This window comes from Erpetoichthys calabaricus, chromosome 12 (genome assembly GCF_900747795.2).
Source record: "Erpetoichthys calabaricus chromosome 12, fErpCal1.3, whole genome shotgun sequence".
NCBI classification, from domain to species: domain Eukaryota; kingdom Metazoa; phylum Chordata; class Cladistia; order Polypteriformes; family Polypteridae; genus Erpetoichthys; species Erpetoichthys calabaricus.
In genome coordinates, this window is record NC_041405.2 from 42098902 (window position 1) to 42118819 (window position 19918).

A 19918-nucleotide genomic window follows, 5' to 3' on the forward strand; every position below is an offset into this window, starting at 1 on the left:
TGCTCGCTCCTGCGCGTGACCCAGGAGGTCTCTTACGCTTAGCTTTCCTCATCACCATCAGCCCCGATCCCCCTTGATTTTCTTCGCTTCCTCGAGTCATAGCTCCGGACATGGCCCCAGCCACCTCGTCTTTGACAATATTCTTAGTGGCTGATTTAATGTGTGGTTTGGCAATTTCGAATCCTCTTTTCAAGAGAGGCAATGCTCTTTTAAACAGACCACAAAATATTCCGCCGATCCCAGAACCGTACATCACGGGGGCCCCAGAGAACCCGGGGATGCCGTTGCCTGCTTGGGATTCATAATAATGCACGTAAGGGCTAGGGTCCTGATAAGATCTCATCTCTGTATTAGTCGTGTATACACCACTTAGACGGTCTGAAATGTAACTTGACTATGACCTTGCCAAACTGAAATGGAACTGCTTTGTTCTGATCCGTCTTTATTTCTATGGTCAAAGTATCAGACTGAGTCTTGCTGACTGGAGCGTAGTGCGGCGTGTCATAGGTGATTGTGGTAATCTTATTATCTCATCCTCAATATGTACGCATCTCAAGAGAAGGATGTAGCTGTCTCCGACTCTTTGGCGAGACACAATGTCGCTGTAGATGTACAAGGTATAAAACCCCATTCTGATATCCGCAGGGTAAGGAGCCTCATTCACAAGGCCTATGGTCATGTCAGAATGAGCTCCAATAATCATCCCCAACTGCCCCCTGACATGAAGAGTTTCATCCTTCATAGTGTTTATGACGTAGAATCTTTGCTCCAGAGCGCTGTAGCGGAATCTCATGGTGTTTTCCGGTATCATAGTGACTGCTGAACCAGCCTCGACGGCTTTTGGTACTTTCGTCACAACTTCATTCATCTTGGATGTAACTTTCTCGAGGCTAGAGTAATAGCCTGCAGGAATAGTATAAAATCTGGTTATTCGCGGGGACACAACGATAAAGTCATTATCTGGTTTGTCTAGGGTGTTCCAGGTGTGCGGATACTGAATTTCGGCCAATCCAACTTCCCAGAGGCCCTGTAGTTTGTCATGCTTGGGTCACAGATTTGCACAGAGACACAGGAGGTTGTAGAAAAAAACAGGAACTTTACTCAAAACACTGCAAACAAACATTTGTCTCTTTTCAAAACTTTAAATGTGCTCTATGACAAATCATAGATGACAGTTCCGCCAGGAGCAGGGAATGTCAGAGAGAGAGAGAGAGAAAGAGAGAGAAGCAAACAATCAATTCCAAAACTGACAGGCACTATACAAGGCTTTTAAGTAAGCGGAGTACCGCACGAGAGGTTTATCACGCATTATAGCGCAAGTAAGAAGGGTAAGGAGCAATGTGAAGGTAGACTGTCAGCTGTTTCATGGGTTTTCCCAGGGGCGTCTGTGTCCTCTGAGGGTGCAATCAGCCCTCCAGCTTACAAGTTCGATTGGGGAGGCTAATTTGATGGTAAAATTGGCAATGGTATTATTAGTGAAAACATCCCTGGAAGAATTGCTGGGAAGAACAACATAAAAGCTTTTTCTCTCCATTGTAAACACACAGTTAATGAAATACTATTTTTGATTCTCAGTATTTAACGTCTTGCGCATAGCTTTCAGGGATCCAACTGTTAAACTTGTCAGGCCATCCGAGCCATTTCACCAAAATATGCTTTTTTCTATTGATATTTTTTTTCGCCAAAATCTTTTCAATCCTGAAGACATCTGTACCTCGAATCTTTTGTAACTCTGCGTCGTAAAAGGATCCTATAATGTCTTCATTGTTATAATCTTTGAGCTTGTAGACAGGCGGATCCCTCAGGACTAGTTCAGAAACTGTAAATATTTCGTCTGAAAATGTTTGTTCATATCCCTTTGTAAAAGAATTCTGGGATTTTGACACTCTCATCGTATCTCCGACTTTGAATTTATATTTTGGGGGGCTTATGGGTTTAGTTAGGTCATATAATGTTTTAAAGACTTTCCAAGAATTGGAACTATTCACCTCGGCAGGGGCCATTTTTATGTCGCGGTGATAACTCAGATTATAAGATTTCACCAAATCCTGTAGCACTTGCAGATAGAACTGGGTATTGCGGGAGCTGAAACAACACCACATTTTGGTCTTCAGAGTTTGGTTGAATCTCTCAACCACCAAGGCCTTTAATTCACTAGCAGTGGTAGAATGTTTTATCCCGTGTTTATTTAGCAAGCTTTGAAATTCTCGATTGAGAAACTCTTTACCGCTATCTGTTTGAAGTTTGACGGGAACTCTACCTTCCTCCAAAATTTCTCGAAAAACCCTTGTCACTTCTTTACCTGTTTTGTTTTTCAGAACCCGGATCCAGGCATATTTAGAAAGAATATGTGTACAACTCAATAAATACTTGTAACCTTGGTTATAGGTGGCCAGGTTTGTCATATCCGCAAGATTGATCTGCCATTGCCCGTCTATATTGGAAACATACACCTTATTCCTTTTAAAATGGATTCTGGTTTATGTATCCTGTAGGTGTATTGCCCCGATAACCACTTGGACACCTCTTGGTCCCTAATATTGTGATATGATTGCAAGAGAGCTCTTTCAAGGATTTTTTACCCCCCAAGGATTCCATGTTCTCAGAGTTATAATATGTTTTTTCCAAGACCTGCTCCATCGCCAGTGATAAAACAGACACTGACACAACTTATCAACTTAGAAAACATTTATTTAGTAGTCTGAGTTGCTCAGACTAGTACAGTCTCAAGTTCAGAAATACCAACAAGTTCTGCCACATCAGCATATTCCAGGGTCCTACACGGTAGGCGCTATCAGGTTCACTGAGGCAGGAATGTCTTGTCTGGCTGGGATGGTCTATCTCGCAGCCTTGACATTCTATTTTCTGGTCCTGGTAGACAATAATGTCCAGCAGAGACGTCAACAGCCTTTTAACAAGTTGCTGGGCCTTTTTCAAGGTTTCAGGCATCACACCATCAGGGCAATTCTTATCTGTCTCAAAAAGTCCGATCGACATCGGTTCCTGTGGAACTTGTCTGTTCACCCACGGCTGTCCTGGAGCTAGGTAAGAGGTATCCGTCTGATCACCATTAGCGGAGACAGGGATAGACATCACCGGTCCTGGAGACTGGAATAGATTGTCTGCCTCAATGTCGCTAGACCAGAAACTGTAATCAGGCTGTACACTAAAAAACAGCGGGTCAGATTCTTGGTTGTCCTGAATGCAGTCAATCTCGAACTCCCTGTCCGAGTTATAGAGTTGGTAAGATTCAGGCTTTGGAGCCTCAGGCGGGACCCCTGATATTGTTATGCCGACATCCGTCATTTCAGAGTCTGTACCAGCCAATATGCAGAGAGCTTTAAAAGCTTCAACAAGTTCTAAAATTGCAGGGCCCTCAATCTGGGCCCGGTTGATAACAGGCTGAGTATTTATTGTAAAAGGGAGGGGCGTGGCATGGAATAAAGATGGGGTTTCCATTTCGTCATTGCTTGATTCTATCGATGTTTCAGACAACTTAGTCCGTTACTCGTCCGCCACTTCAACTTTCAGAAATTCATGCCTTGAATACTTCAGGCATCAGGTTGTTTTCGTTATCTTCATCGCCTGATTCTGCCCATGTTTCGCACGACTTAGTCCGATCTTTGTCTGCCGCTTCAGCTTCAAGAAACTCGGGCAACAAATGTCTTTTAACACCTTTTAGCCGGTCATTCAAATAGACCCTGCGGATCTGACGCTTCACTGGGCCATTGGTAATAGAATTCATTTCTTCACAGAGTCTTTAGAGCCGAAGAAGATGAACCACTTTTTTATACACAACTTTCAGAAGGGAGGGGACTTATTTGAAAGTGTTCTTTTCACCTGACATGTCGATCAGGCCTTGGGGTCATGGAAAGGTCATTCTTTTGATATAAAGGGCCTTGGGAGAAGGGGCAGGGAGGGGATTGCCAGCCAACAAACAGGTGTTGACAGACCCGGGGACAATGCAGAGGCAGCATCCGTCAAACTACTCTTGACACAAGGTCTGAGCCAATCAGGCGGTTGGGGATGGATTAAGGTGGGACCGACACCCATCAAAACTGCTCTTGACACAAAGTAGGGCCAATCCCAGGGGTGGGATTAAGGTGGGGTTGGGGTCGGGGACAGGTTGTATTTCACCAATCAGCTGACAGGGGGTGGGGCGCATCATTTAAATCCACCAATCAGATGAAAGGGGGTGGGGCAATCAAATTTTCAATCATCTTTGATTGAAATTTTGACAGAAGGTGTCTGACATAATACTACTGACACCTCAGCACCACACCAGTTTCGATCCCCAACAGACCCGACCCTATTGAGTCTCCAACGGTTTCGACTCTTCTGGGGATGGGGTTCCTGAGGGCTTTCCCCCATCCCCTTCATGATGCAAGCAGCCTTCGTATGGGCGGCTGCAGCAGAGCTACTCCCACGGAGAGCAAAAAGGAGTCTTTTCTGTAGTCTCGGAGTTTTGTGAAGTTTTTTTTACGGTGGCTGGAGTGCCAATCCTGCCACTAACCCAAATGATTTCCCTGCAAATTGGAGGACCGCTTGCAGTTTAACGTCAAACCCAGGACATCAAACTCATGATGCTTTATCCATGCACAATTTGTTGCATCACCTGCTAAAGGCCATGTCCTATTAAAATGCAAACCTATATCCATGGATGACCTTCAGGCATTTCAGATGCTTCACAATGGTTAAGTCACCTTAGAACAGGAAATCCATATTACTAACCGAGAATGCTACACCGGATGATGGACGCAGGCACATCCGGCCATGGGCCGTAGCTGCAAAAAGACGTACTGCGCAGGTGCAAAAAGAGTCCGCGAGAGTCGGCTGAGGAGCCGAGAAAGGCGGACAAAAGAGGGCGACAAAGGCGGATGAGGGGCCGCGAGAGGCGGACAAGACCACAGAAAAAAGGAGTGAGCACATACAAAAAGGAGTCACAGAAATGAGTCGCAACAAGCACCAAAACAAGGAAAAGGCACATAAAAAAGTAGTCAAACGCGGGCAAAGCACGAAACACATTGCACACGAAACTAAACACACCAAAAAAAAGAACAGACGAGCGCACAACAGCAAGGCACGACCACACACCCCCCACCCTACAGGCACGGGACGGGATGGGACACACACCAAGAAGGGGATTCAACAAGCCCATGGAAGACAAAAAAAAAGAACACAAAACCACCCCACAGACCCTACAAGCAAGGGACGGGACACACACAAAGAGGGGGATTCAAACAAGACACAGGAACACAAAAAGAAAGAAGACGCTCGCGCAACAACAATCCCCCCCACACATCCATAAGAAGTGACACCCAAAGCCACATATTCTAAAGTGAACGTCGACACCTTCACACTAGGCAGCATAGGTGTCGGCATAGGTGTCAGCATAGGTGGATGTCCTTTCAATAAAGCACTATTAACCGTTCAACTGCAGAAAAGGATACATATTAACAGTGAGTGCGATCCTCCTTATTACTTATCCATATTTCGCATGCTGAGAAAGAAACAAGTCATGAATACACGGTCACGGGTACAAAACGATTCGGAAAGGATAATGGGAACAAACACACGAACACGAAAGAAACAAGAAAATAGACGGAGGCGCATAAAACGCGCTTCTGAAACACCGGGAGAAAAAATGTCTCGGATCAAAAAACGCAAAGCACAAGTGACACCGTTACAGAGACGTGCCCAAATGGACAGACAGAATGAACGTAGACGTATTCAGCGCGCGTGTCAAAGTGCTGCATCGAAAGAAGCACGATTTCAAACCGAAAGAGCTCGCGTATCAGACATACAAAAAAGGGAGCGAAAAGACAGAATAAATGAATGGAGACATGTACAACGCGCAAATGAACTGACAGAAAAAAAAAAAGCAAGACGCGAAAAGCACAAAGCTCAAATGACCGACATACAAAAACGGACAAGGCTCGATACAAACAATGCACGGCGTAAACTGAAACGGACTTTGCGCAAAGCGGAGGCGAATAAAAAAAAAGAAAAAAATAGCGCGTCACAAATAATGGACATGCAACAAAAAGGCAATCAAACGCAAAAAGCAAAACATGCCCGTCGCGGACATCAACGCCACACACCTATTAAACGCTTACGCCAAATGGCTGAAAACGCCTTCAATAAGGAATCCACTATTGAGGAAAATTCATTGGGATTAATGAATGTCATTTGCAATCATTGTCATTCACTTAACTTCACAGAAGAAACAACTGGCAATTCACATAATGAATTTACACGTTGTTGTCAAAAAGATCAGATTAGACTGCCTCCTTTACATTCATATCCTGAATATCTAAAGAAGCTTCTAACTAACGATGTGCCTGAAAGTAAAAACTTTATGAACTACATTAGATCCTACAATAGTTCATTTGCTTTTGCATCTACCGGAGTACATATCAGGCCACCAAAAGGCAATGGCCCATACTGCTTTTGCATATGTGGACAAATATTGCATCGCATTGGAACAGTGCACCCTGAAACAAATCAACAACGCAAATATGCACAAATCTACATCCTAGATCCAGATGACGCAATCTATCAACGAATGAACCTTCCTGAAAACAAACAATGCACAGAGCTTATAATGAGAAACGTCACTCATGTCATAAACCAGGGGTAGGCAACGTCGGTCCTGGAGTGCCACAGTATGTGCAGGTTTTTGTTCCAACCCAGTTCCTTAACGAGAACTCAATTATTGCTGATGAAGCACATATTGCTTAAGTGACATTTTAATGCTTCATTTTAGTGGTCTCGCTTGTTAAGGTTCTCCAACTTTAATTGCTTATTTCAATCTTAAACTGCTGCATTCAGTGTTTTAATTGCTCCTTATTAGCAATAAGATGTAAAAGACAAAGCAGCAAGCAGTTCTCCAGCTAGCTTTTTTTCAATTACATCTGTGTGTGTTCATCATGCACGGTTTGATTTAATAAAACACTTAATAGAAAAATGTGACAGACTGAAAATGATCTGTTTTAGGCTTCAAATCATTTGGATGATATCCTTGGAAAGGAAAAAAATCTACGATATAAAAGCCTTACATTGCACAGACTAACAAGCCATAAAATTAAATAAGGTCTGAGATTGGCAATGATTGGTTTCTAATTAAGCAATTGGGTTGAATGAAAACCTGTAGCCACTGCGGCTCACCAGGACCGACATTGCCTACCCCTGTTTTACATCTTATTGCTAATAAGGAGCAATTAAAACACTGAATGCAGCAGTTTAAGATTGAAATAAGCAATTAAGGTTGGAGAACCTTAACAAGCGAGACCACTAAAATGAAGCATTAAAATGTCACTTAAGCAATATGTGCTTCATCAGCAATAATTGAGTTCTCGTTAAGGAACTGGGTTGGAACAAAAACCTGCACATACTGTGGCACTCCAGGACCGACGTTGCCTACCCCTGTCATAAACAATCACCCATTAGCTAAGTCTATAAAAATGCTACATGAAGTTAAAAAAGAGGCAAATACAAAAGCAAATGCAGAAGGTATAGCGGCAACTACAATTGCTTTGCTCTTGATAAAGGACAAAGAACAAGATCCAAGACGATACAATCTGCCCGTCGTTAATGAAGTGGCAATTGTCTTTCAAAGTAAAGATGGTGAGCCTCCATTTCACAGAGATATTGTTCTACATTTACGTCCTAATAAAAACAACACACCTACATTCCGAGAGACACAGATCTTTCTAAGCTCTGACAAAGTTGACTCTGATGACGACAATGAACATATAAATTTCCCCTTAGAATATTTGAACACTATTAACCCAGCCGGATTACCACAACACAACCTTGCCCTTAAAAACGGAACAATAATCATGCTATTAAGAAACCTTAACACAAAACAGGGTTTATGCAATGGCACACGGTTAGTCGTCAACACCATGACACGCAATGTTATTCAAGCAACAGTTCTTACAGGATCACATGCTAACAATACTGTTCTCATTCCTAGAATTGACCTTACAAGTTCTGACCTAGAATTACCTTTTACATTGAAACAGCGACAGTTCCCCATTAAATCTGCATTTGCCATGACCATCAACAGATCACAAGGACAAACCATGGACAAGGTTGGCATCTACCTCTCTGAACCCGTTTTTGGACATGGACAACTTTATGTTGCCTTCTCAAGTGATCGACGTTCATCTGACGTTAGACTTAAAATTATAAATGATCCATGCCAAGGAAGACTCATTCAAGGACAAGACACCATCTTTACTACTAATGTTGTATACAAAGAAATATTCCAATAAAACATTAATATATGCCAAACACTCTATTTGTTATTTCTATGCGCATCATCCAAAGCTGCACACTATTCTATATCTAATTCATACATCTCACTCTTTGTCATGTCCCAACGCCAGGGGTTGGCGAGCGAAGCGAGCAGGGGGCAGAGCCCCCTAGTCTGTACAGAAACTCCATGGAGTATTTTTGTTTCTGAAAGATTCCTGAAGATTCAAACCCATCATTAGAAAAAAACAGTAGGAAATGGAACCTGTAAAAGGAAATCTTTTACAAAATATTTTACATTTGGAAGGCCAACATGATTCCCCATTGGACAGACTGGCAGCACTGGCTGTACTCAAATTGCTGGCAGATGTGACAGATGTTTGGCCACCTGGGAGTGCCTTTTCTTTCTGCCAGCAATTGGCACACGCAGCCTCTTTAATTACAAAGCAGCATTAATGACCATGGCAGCCTGCATGGACTCTCCTGTGTAGCTGAGTTAGGAAAAAATTGACATTCTCAACAGGCACTACAAACATTACAGGTTGTCCACTGCGCAATTCTAAAATAAATGCAACAGTCCAGCTCGGAGGGTCACTAATTCATAGAACATACCTGGTTGAAACAGTCAAAAATCAATGAAAGCATTGCTCATTAAAATCATAGCAATTGACCTACAGTACAAGGACAGAAATGGGATTTTTCAGTCATAATGAAAGCCAAACAACCCAATAATCCTTTTTTTCAGGAGGACAATGGCAGAGGTTTTTACAGCTTTAGACAGGAGGACATTTCAGCGGTTTGTGCATTATCTGTGCTGCTTAATCTCATATTTAACTATTACAGTGCCAGTGTAAAGTGCCATTATCCATTTTCATTCATGTTTAATCCAATGCAGTGATTCTTGAAGCATGGTACATAAGTCAGTAATCAGCCCTAAGTGTAGCATTTTGCGAAACAGCAGACAATGTTAATTCCCTGACCACTATCCAGACATAACGCAGTTTGCATTAGGTGCTTTCCTGGCCTTGCTGTAGATCAACATATGGGTCAAAGTCTCTGTTCTTAAAAGTACAGCCATTGTAGGACAAAGTGGCATTGCTCTTTTTTCTAGGTTTTTAGTTGTGTACAAGGCATGCTCTGCCTAAGTAACCAATGTAGCACAGATATAGATGCTGAGAAGGTAGAGTGGTAGGAAGTCAACATTTCTAGACACTTTGAGCTGCTGAACTAAACTAAGATCCTTCTTCGGCTTTACCAGTAGCAACATTTGTTTGACTATCTTTCTACATATCAGTAAGCAGCAATATTAATATTAGTAAGCAGTACGTTCTCTGCAAGTGTTGCAAGACAAAGAGGCACATGAAAGGATATTCATCTCAGGCTTTGTAACTGCAAATTGATGTCTGCAATGCGATCTCTGGGAACACCAAGTACTTATGAGGCTTTGACCTCAGCAGTACATTTGAACTTGTTCTTGATCTTGTTCTTACCTTATCCTCTTTTGTATGTGTGTGCTTACTCTTGTTGTAACTCTTGAGGCTGGACACAATTTGTAATTCCTCCAAAACACTGGAGGATCATAAGCTCTAAGCTCTGCTTGTTGTAAAACTAGTATGTAGATAGTAGAAGCCTAGTTTCTAAAGTAGATTTTCAGTGCATAAACTCTCAGGAAGTCATCTATTACATTAGGAAGGTGCTCATGATGTTGCAGAGGAGAAAACAAAAAGTTTAAAGTTCAAAGTGAGCAGTCAATGGTATATCAACTGATGGAAGCAAGTCCTGCTGATGCAGCAAGTCCTGCACAATTAGTTACAGCAACAGCCTTTAGGACTTGGCCAGGCCACCATCTGTAACATTCTTTTTCAATTGCTTTGGAGCAACTGCTGAAAATGTGGTCCAACATCCCACAGTTGCCAGACTAGAGACTTGGCTTTGCCCTATATGTACAGGTTTAATATGTACAGGCCGTACTATCTGGATGAAAAGTTTTATTTGGTATGTTTCAGAGTTCTATATCTCAGCCCAGGTCACCTAATGACCACATTCTCCCATTTAGTCCAAGCTCCTTGTTTCATCATCTTGACTACCCTGCATGATCTTCCTTCCTCTACTGCTGCTCTTACCTCCTACTGAACTAGCTGTTGTTTCTCTCTTCCCTTGATGGTTCTAGGTCTCAAAAGAACCTGGTCTGGCTTGTCCTCATGTCACCACCCCACCTAGCCTGTTGAACTGCATCCTCTGCCCTACATTTCCTTTCTGTTTTCACTGTTATTCCAAGTTTGGCTGCTTTCAGATCATTTAAGTCCCTGGACTGCATTGCTTTTCTGGTCCTTGTGACCTTGAATTCCTCTTCAATTGACTTCAGAGACAGATGTAATTTGCAATGACTATAAAGAGTGATGCTGCTTAGTCTCTTTGGCAGCCCCAGTCATCTCATGAGGTGGCTGCTTACTTTCCTGAATGTTATGCTGATACAGCTAAGCCTTAAATTTCCCTGGTAATCCAGACTCATCTATGGATTTCAGCCATCTGTCCAACTCTGCACAGTTTACATGCATAGATGCAGCATCCTTCAGTGAGCTGTCAAACACCTTCCCTAAACTCTTAACAGACTTCTCTTAAAGTGTTGGACTCTGTACTTGCTTATCACTTTTCCCTTCCTCATTACAAAAGATCTTGACTTGGACTGCATCTGCGCCCACTGCATTAACTTTTCCATGCCCTGTGGGATCAATTGGGACCCTGTGGTGAAGGCCACATCATCCATAGGTGCTATTATTGGTGGCTGACATTGAGCAGACTTTATCATTCTGGCTTGACAGACTTCACAAACATGTTCATAGCATAGGAGAGCAAGATCAAAGAGAAGGTGCATCCTATGATGATGCCAATCTCTATCTTCTGTCAACTCGATGTAACTGCTCCTGAGGAGACTCTCTTTCTGAAATTGCAGAGAAAGGTCACAACGCAACTTGCCACAAGGCAAAGACAAACAAGTGTACTCCGACAAAAGCAGCGTGCTTCACATGAATCTGGATTGACAACATGCTAATTCACACAACATAAAAACTGTGACAAGATAAATTAGAAATCTCTGGTAAAGAGTGAGCCATGTTTGTTAATGTTAGTTGAATGTCTAACTTTTACAAGACTTTGCCTAAGAGTAATGCAATAGAGGTTTGTGTCATGTCCCATCTTTCAAGCTGAAATATTTATATTGTCAGGCATGTTTGTGTTTAGGGACCGGTTTTGGGGGCTCTTCAGAGACTGCCCTGTCCTGGAGAGGGTGCAATTGCTAACTGCTTCTCTCTTTCTGCTTGTAGAACTGCTGGAGAATGGCCAGAAGACAACAGATGTAACCTCCTGTTCCTATCCTGGCTCTTCTGCAGCTCCCGATACACACAGTAAGGACGAGCCAACCTGGGTGTAGGCACTTACTAATGAACCCCATACTGAATGAGATATTGCCCCTCTACATATGCTCTCATTTACAAGATGGACCCTGAAGGTCCATCCTTATTTGTTGACTTCATTATTCAACCTTCATTTTCTTTGATTTATTAAACTGGGTTTTGTCAAGGAGACACCCCAAATTTTTATCCCATGTTCACACTATATACAGGGAGTACTCGGGTTATGACACAGTTCCATTCCTACGACAGTGATGTAACCCAAATTTTGGTGTAAGTTGAAACACACCCTAGCCTAAGTCACTTACCTATCCTAACACAGTTGTAAAATAATAATCTAGAATATAAAAACACAACTAAGCCGCAGAAAAAGGAAATAATGATATACTGTACTGTACACTGTACTGTAGTAACAGAAAAAAATGACAAAAAATTAATGTAAAAAAATTCCTTATTTCCTGTGGTTGTCTTGCACACTGGAAGGGGCATTGCAAGGTAGGAGAGAGTGACCTATTGGGAGGAGGAAGCTGGAGAGGATTCTACCTGTACTACAGGTGTTTCATCTCGAGAAGCAGCTGATGTAGAGGGTACAGGATCTGTTGCAGGCCTCTCTGCCTTCTTAAAGAATTGTTCCAGGCTATTCTGGAAGGTTGATGACTTCTTATCTTCTAAAATCTGCCTATACTATTGCAAGGCATCCATAGCAGCTCTGTAGACTTTATTGAATCTGTCATAGCTGGGGTCCTCAGCCTGAAATTTTGCCAACCCATCCTCTATCATAGAAAAACCTTCTGCCAAACCCTTGGTGGTAAATCTCTTGGGTTCTGGGGTTTCTGTCTCTTCCTCTTCAATCAGTTTCTTCTCCGGCTGAATGAGGTCCTCAGCAGACAGCTCCTCTTCATGTGATGCCAGTAGCTCTGTAACATCCTCAGCCTCCACATCCAAATTAAGCTGTTTACCCATGGCAACAACCTTCTCTGTTACAGCCTCCACTGACTCCTCAAAGCCATGGAAATCATACACAAACTGGGGGCACAGTTTTTTCCACACACCATTTAAGTTTGTTCACCTCACTTCATCCCAGGCAAAAGCGATGTTTTGTTCAGCATTGTAAATGTTATAAGACTTCCAAAAGTCTTTGACTGTCAGGTTTTTGTCCTTCTCAGTTGCATTACGGGCCATAGCAAATATCCTCCGGAGGTAGTAGGCATTGAAAGAGGCAATGACACCTTGGTACATGGGCTGTAAAAGGGCAGTGGTATTAGGTGGATGGTAAACCACCTTGACATTAGGGTTAAAGTCACTCAAGTTGGCAGGATGACCTGGGGCATTGTCCAGCACTAGTAACACCTTAAAAGGCAGTCCCTTGCTAACACAGTAGTCCTTCACTGCTGGCACAAAATGGCTGGAAAACCACTCCTCAAAAATCTGAAGTGTCACCCATGCCTTCTTGTTAGACCTCCAGACAACAGCCAGTTGACCCTTCCAAATGGCCTTTAGTGCCCTTGGATTCTCTGCCTGATACACCAACAGAGGCTTGAGTTTGAAGTCACCTGCAGCATTCCCTCCAAGAAGCAAAGTCAGTCTCTCCTTGCCAGCTTTATGGCCTGGTGCTGTCTTCTCCTCCTTGGCGATATAGGTCCTGTTAAGCATACGCTTCCAACAAAGGCCTGTCTTGTCAACATTAAACACTTGTTCAGCACAGCAGCCCCCCTCTTTAATTAATTCAGCCAACCAATTAGGAAATGTGCTTGCTGCTTTCTCATCCCCACTAGCAGCTTCACCCTGTACCTTAGGGTTATACAAGTTGGCACAAGCTTTGAAACGCATGAACCAACCCCTGTTAGCCACAAACTCTTCACTTTCACTCCCTTCCCCTTTTTCACTTTTTATTGCCTGAACAATCGTTTAGCCTTCTCCTGAATTAACATTAGACTTACTGGCATACAGTACACCCCCAAAATTCACGGGGGTTACGTTCCTAGAGCACCCGCGAATTGTGAAAAACTGCAACTTTTGGATGTGGTTAAAAAATGCCTTTTAAATGCCTATTTTTACAGTTTTAACCCTAAATACAGTATGCCCCCAAAGCACTTTAATTTCGGTGCAAACTCAGCTTAATACATTAATACATTACCTAAAAAATTACCTTAATACATTACCTAAAAACAGAATGTAAATGTAAAGCCGTCTACTGTACAGTACTTTACTGCTATGTCTCCCGCGGTGCTAGAATGTAAAATACCAATGTTACCGTTATACGTACTATAATTCATGCAAGCGCGTTTTCTTTGGTATGCGCTGTCAATTTCTTTGTTATAAGTAGAGTAAATACATAATAATTTCATTTAATTAAAATACTGTAAAATGTACGGGTACTCACCAATGATGAATGATATTGATGATGATGATGAAGTAGCTTTAAAATTTTAGTAGATTTAAAACTCCTTGGGTGGCGCCTCTTCTTCAGGTGCTTCAGGAGGAGTCGTATCTCTGTATGGGTCTTCTGGTGGGGGTTCGTGCTGGCTTTTCTTTCAGGTTTCAGGAACATTGTGATAGGAAGTTGCTACATTGTCTTCTGTAGCGAACTGCTGGTACAATTTCCGTGCTTTCTCACAGATGATGTTACCGTCTTCCTGCAGTCGGTGATCCACAGTGCCAAGGCAGGTTCCATCCTGACAATATTTTTATTCCTTACTGTCTTTTCTCAGAAACTTACAGATACGGTACTCCAGATCGCTGCTTCGTTCTTCTTTATGTAGCATACGTTGCTTTCATTAATGCCATAGTGGTGTGCTACTGCAGCATAACTTTTCAGTTCCCGGAGCAAATCAATCTTCTCCTGGAGTGTTTTAAACTTTTTCTGGTGCTTAGGCTCAGTTCCCGAAGCCTTAGAAGGTGCAGAACGGTTCGACGACATTGTGTGCGTTTAAAAATAACAAAACAATAACAAAATGGAAAACATGAGGACACACAAAGCAGCAGTCAATCATCAGCAAAGAGAAATGAATAATGCTCTCGGATTAGCTACTTTCGCCATCCCAAACCGCGGTGGTAAACCCACTCACCTGGAGACGCATCACAAAGCAGCAGTCAATCATCAGCAAGGAGAAATAAATAACGCTCTCGGATTGGCTACTTTCACCATCCCAAACCGCGGTGGTAAACCCACTCACCTGGAGACGTGTCACATGGCAGCAGTCAATCAGCAGCAAGGAGAAATGAATAATGCTCTTGGATTGGCTACTTTCGCCATCCCAAACCGTGTTTCCCTCAGCGGTTGCTTCCTGTTCTCTCTACAGCACAGTATTGCCACAAAAAAAGCCATAAAAAATTGTGGCGGATATTTGCGCTTTAAGCTAACAATTAATAGTTAGGTTCTAAGAAAAAATCTGCGAACGACCGAGTCCGCGAACCTTGAACCGTGTCTTTGCAGGGGTCTACTGTACACTGCTGATGCTGGTCTTCCAGCCACAAAATTAGCAATCTTTCCATCTCATTCATTATGCCACTGTGCTGTTTAGTAATCACAGTCGATTTCAAAGGGGCTGATCCTGTTACATGCTCTAGGATATGGTCTTTATCCTTGATAATTGTTGCTACGGTAGAGCAGCTAAGGCTTAGCGCGTGGACAATGTTCTTTGTGGATTCTCCTTTTTCTGATCTGTTTAAAATATCTAATTTCACTTCCATTGTGATGGCTTTCCTCTTCTTCAAAGCACTACCATCTGAAGACTCTGACTTTCGTTTAGAAGCCATGATAAGAGCCAAAAAGTCGCCAGTATACACTTGTGCTGCACTCAACCAAACTACCTGTAGTTCGCCGACTCCCTCACTCATACGCCACGTACTTCTGTCGCGCACAACCAAATTACCTGTAGTTCGCTGACTCCCTCACTCATACGCAGTATACTTTTGCAGCACGCAACCAAACTACTGTAGTTCGCCAACTTCCTCACTCTTACGCCACCCGCACTAGTTCGTCCCTGTAAGTCTAAGTACGATGCTAACAGCGTAATCCGAAACACTCACATCTCAATTTTTTCAAGTTTTTATGGGAGTGAGCGTCGTAAACTTGAAACGTTGTAACCCAAGCACCCCCTGTATTACAATATATACGTATTGTAATATGTAAGTAACTATGTATTATTATATATACCTTAATTACTTTATTTCTTCAATCTTTGTGTTTATCAGTTAGTTGTATTAATTTTCTTTCTTCAAAGAAGTGTGATTCATTCACCACAATACAATTCCTGCTGAATGCTGAATCACAGAAAGGTATCTTCTTATATAATATGGTACCATGACTGTCCGTTTGTCTGTCCAGGATTTTAAATCACCTGCAGCTCACAAACACATATTACTACGAGACCTCTACTGTCCGCTTTGGGGTGATGATTGACCTCCAAGGTCAAAGATCAACACAGGAAGGTCAAGGTCAAAAATCAAATAACCTCTAGCCTGAAATTTGGTACACATATACTACGATGAAACTCTGCACTACAGCTTTATATTAAAAGAGAAGAGTTTTGGAATTATTACTCATATTTTTATTTTATTTTATTGTAGAATCAGCTCTCGGCAGTGGGCAGCATTGCGGCCGTGCGGCTGATGCATATGGGTGTGGAGTATGGTCAAGTCAAGTGTATTCACTGCACATTTTTGTGCAGTACGCTGGTACTGGTGTAAAATAAAGTGAGTTTTACTTGTAAGTTTCATTAATTATTGGTGAAGCTGATAATTAATTAATGAACTCTTTGATTACCCTCATTCCACTATTTTCCTCTCCACTCCAAACCACACAGCTCAGCAGGACTGTAGATAGATAGATAGATAGATAGATAGATAGATAGATAGATAGATAGATAGATAGATAGATAGATAGATAGATAGATAGATAGATAGATAGATAGATAGATAGATACTTTATTAATCCCAGGGGGAAATTCACATATTCACATAATTCCTGTATGCTCTGTAAAAGTAGGCAGAATTTCCGCCTGTTAAAGCTGACTGATAAATAAACTTTTAAATTGTTAACTTGTAATTTTATTATAAAGTGGTATGCCTTACAGGCTTATCTCATCATCTCTGCATTGTACTGAATCAATTATCATTTACAATTGGAAAGTGAAGCAAAGCTATCAAATGCTGCCACGTGTGGCCCATGCAAAGGAGCACCAGCAGCTGGCATAAAACCACATTCCACAGCTCAATACCATTACCCCTTTAAAATCACAATCTAATGAGGAATGAAGCTCCCATACAACCTCACCGAGAAGGATAAAGTCAGATAATCAACTTTCATTATTCAGAAAGTGTTCTGCTTCAAATACAAGGTGGGAAACTACAAGTTTAATAAGCTCCTCATAGTAAGGTGAACATGAGAGGGTTTAAGAAGATACGTGCAGGTGAGTATAAAACGTACATTACAGATGTACTTTTAAATGAACACAGTTCAATAAAGACTCACATTCAGTTTCTTAACCATGTGATTATGAGCCTATCAAGCTATATTTTGGCAGTTGTCTTTTTTGGCACTCCTTGTTCGACAATCATTATGATATTCAGCAAAGACAAATGACCTAATTATACTGTTCAAAATAATAAAAATTTAGTTTATGATTTAAAAATAGGCCATTAAATAGATGGATGAGTTTAAATATATGAGACTGTGAAGAACATGAGAAACAATTCAAGACATTACTAGAAGAAGTATTAATGCCAAAAGCAAGTGGTGCAAGGCAGGTATCACCTCTGGACTGAATACTTGCCTATCATGTGGTAGATGTATATCTCTACAACATAATATTCTCACTACTTAGCTAGTTAGCTCAAATCAGGATTGCAGGGGTAAGAACCTCTTTTGACAGCATCAGGAGCAAAGTAGCCAGTCCACTGTAGGTCTCACTCCAGCGCACACCCACACAGCCAAGTTGGAATTAACACTAAACCAAAAAATGCTAGCATGGGGGTATGTATTAGAAAAACCCACTCATACACATAAAATACATGTAAACCCAACATATACAATGACCAGACACAGAATTCACACTCATGATGCTATATCTGTGAGGCAGCAACACCAATGTGCTATTTGACTTTATATCTCCTACTTGAAAATATTCTTAGGTTTACTTTTAGGTTTAGTTTCTGATAGACTTTATTATTTCTCGAGCAACATTAGTTTGCAGCAGAGCTATACAAACATGTAATAACAATGGACACACGCATACACAAGCCCACGCTCAACAAAAATAGAGTCAGTTCTCAGCCTAACTTCAAGTCTTAAGGGTTGCAGGTGAAGCCTCTATACTGTAAATGTAAGTGTTATAATGAGCTATTTTGTTTCATTTTCATTTTTTTGCCTTCCCCATCAGATCTGAATACATGTTTTAGATATGGAATGTTGAAGTTGGCCCTCAAGGAATGTAATTTTCACATTCATTTCTTGCCTTATGCAATATTTAAAAAGTTAACCCTTTAAACTCAGCCTCAGTTTTGTTATTTGCTACTTTGATTTAACTGGCTGTAACGTCATCATCCTTCACTCAAAATTCATGTTCTACACCTCACAATAAAGGTCAGATATTTCCCTTTGAGAATTTTTAAAGCTGTACAATTTGTTATGTTGTACACATATGTTGCATCAAAATGAGTTGCAAAATTCAGTACCATTTTTACCAAAAATAAAGCCCTTTGAATGTTGTTCTTATATCCATAGGCATTGGAATAAGCTTCTAAACACTATGAAAGTGTCAGCAATTGTGTTAGGAACACCCAGAAAAAGACTTATGAAATATCTACAAGTAATATGTCTAGTTTTACTGTTTTATAGAGTACAAAAAAACAGGATTTTTTCTCTGCTTTTATTGTTTTTAAATAAGTATCCATAACATACATATCCATTATTGAAGACCCATGGTCTGTGCATCATTTAGAAGTGCAGATCTTACTCTGTTAGAACATATATAGTTGGTAAAAAAAATTATACTGTGATACAGCAATTCGGCCCAGAAAAAAAAACATTGCAATGTGTTATTGAGGTATGCAATATAGCATTTTAACTGCAAACTACTTTAATTAGAGCAGTGGGAAATTAATGATTTTATGCATTTTATTTTTTTTTATTCTCCATTATTGTTTGATCTCTATGATGGGTCCAAAACAGTGGGGCTGAGTTTAAAGGGTGTGAGATACACCCGGATACCACTAGACAGAGACCACGTCTTTATAAAAGCACGCACGTTTATTGTTTAATAAACACAGTCCCACACAGCACACAGTGCTCCCAGCACCAGTCACCCCTAATAATGTCCGTGGGCTGCCTTTCCTTTCTCCACGGGAACTTCGTCCTGCTCCCACTCCTGACTCTAGCTCCCTGATTGTAGGGAGGCAGCACCTTTTATTTCCACCCGGATGTGTTCCAGGTGCCTGATGACGTCCTTCCGGCAGCACTTCCTGGAGTGGCAGAAGTGCTGCTCTTGTACCCGGAAGCACTCAAGGCATCCCTGGAAGGATCTTCCTCCATCTTCCCGGGTGTGGTGGAAGTGAATGTTTCCCGGGCTCTCTGAGGCTCGGGGTGCCCCCTGGCGTTGGCCACAGGCCCCAATGGGCTTGAGCCTCCTTGCTCCTCTCCCGTGGTCCCGTCAAGATCCAGGGCGGTTGCCCCCTTGTGGCCCGGGGGATGTATAAGCCACCTCCCAATCCTTCTAGGCGTCCCGGCTGGATCTGTCCACCAGCCTCCTGTGACAAGGGTTAATAAAGTCTTATTGTGACACAGTTTTGCTTATGATTTGGGCAAGATGGGCATCACTGATTGCATCAGCATTTGCCATGGCGGTACTTCCCAGAGTAGTCACTCGGGAGTGTGTGATATGTCTTCCAGAGCACTGACATACAGTAAAGTTCAGCACATACAGTTCTGGAGCATTTGATATTAGGATACCTGTGTGGTGTGATATGCTCTATTCTGATCTCTCTCTCTATCCCTCTTGCCACCATGCATATGCATAGGAGGCAGCTTAAGGACTCTAGTGATGGTAATTACCTGCCTAACCAGGGGTTGGTGCTGTTGTCTAATACCTTCTTTATTCCTCACTCCGCAGAACAGAAAACTGATAGCCATTCAATGGCTGATGTCTCTTCTATTGTCTGCTTTCCTGGACCTTCCTCTTCCTGCTGGAATCATATAAACACTGCCATCTCGAGTCAGTCATATTGCAGACTCGCATCTGAAAAGACAT

At 41.9% G+C, this 19918-nt stretch overlaps 1 protein-coding gene and 1 pseudogene across 1 annotated transcript in view; both read right to left on the minus strand.

Annotated features, from left to right (window-relative positions):
- LOC114644811 (melatonin receptor type 1C-like) overlaps positions 1–19918 on the minus strand; it is a 238632-nt gene that overhangs the window by 21086 nt on the left and 197628 nt on the right. The gene's annotated exons all lie outside the window — the stretch shown is intronic.
- LOC114663068 (tigger transposable element-derived protein 1-like) lies at positions 12354–15571 on the minus strand (annotated as a pseudogene).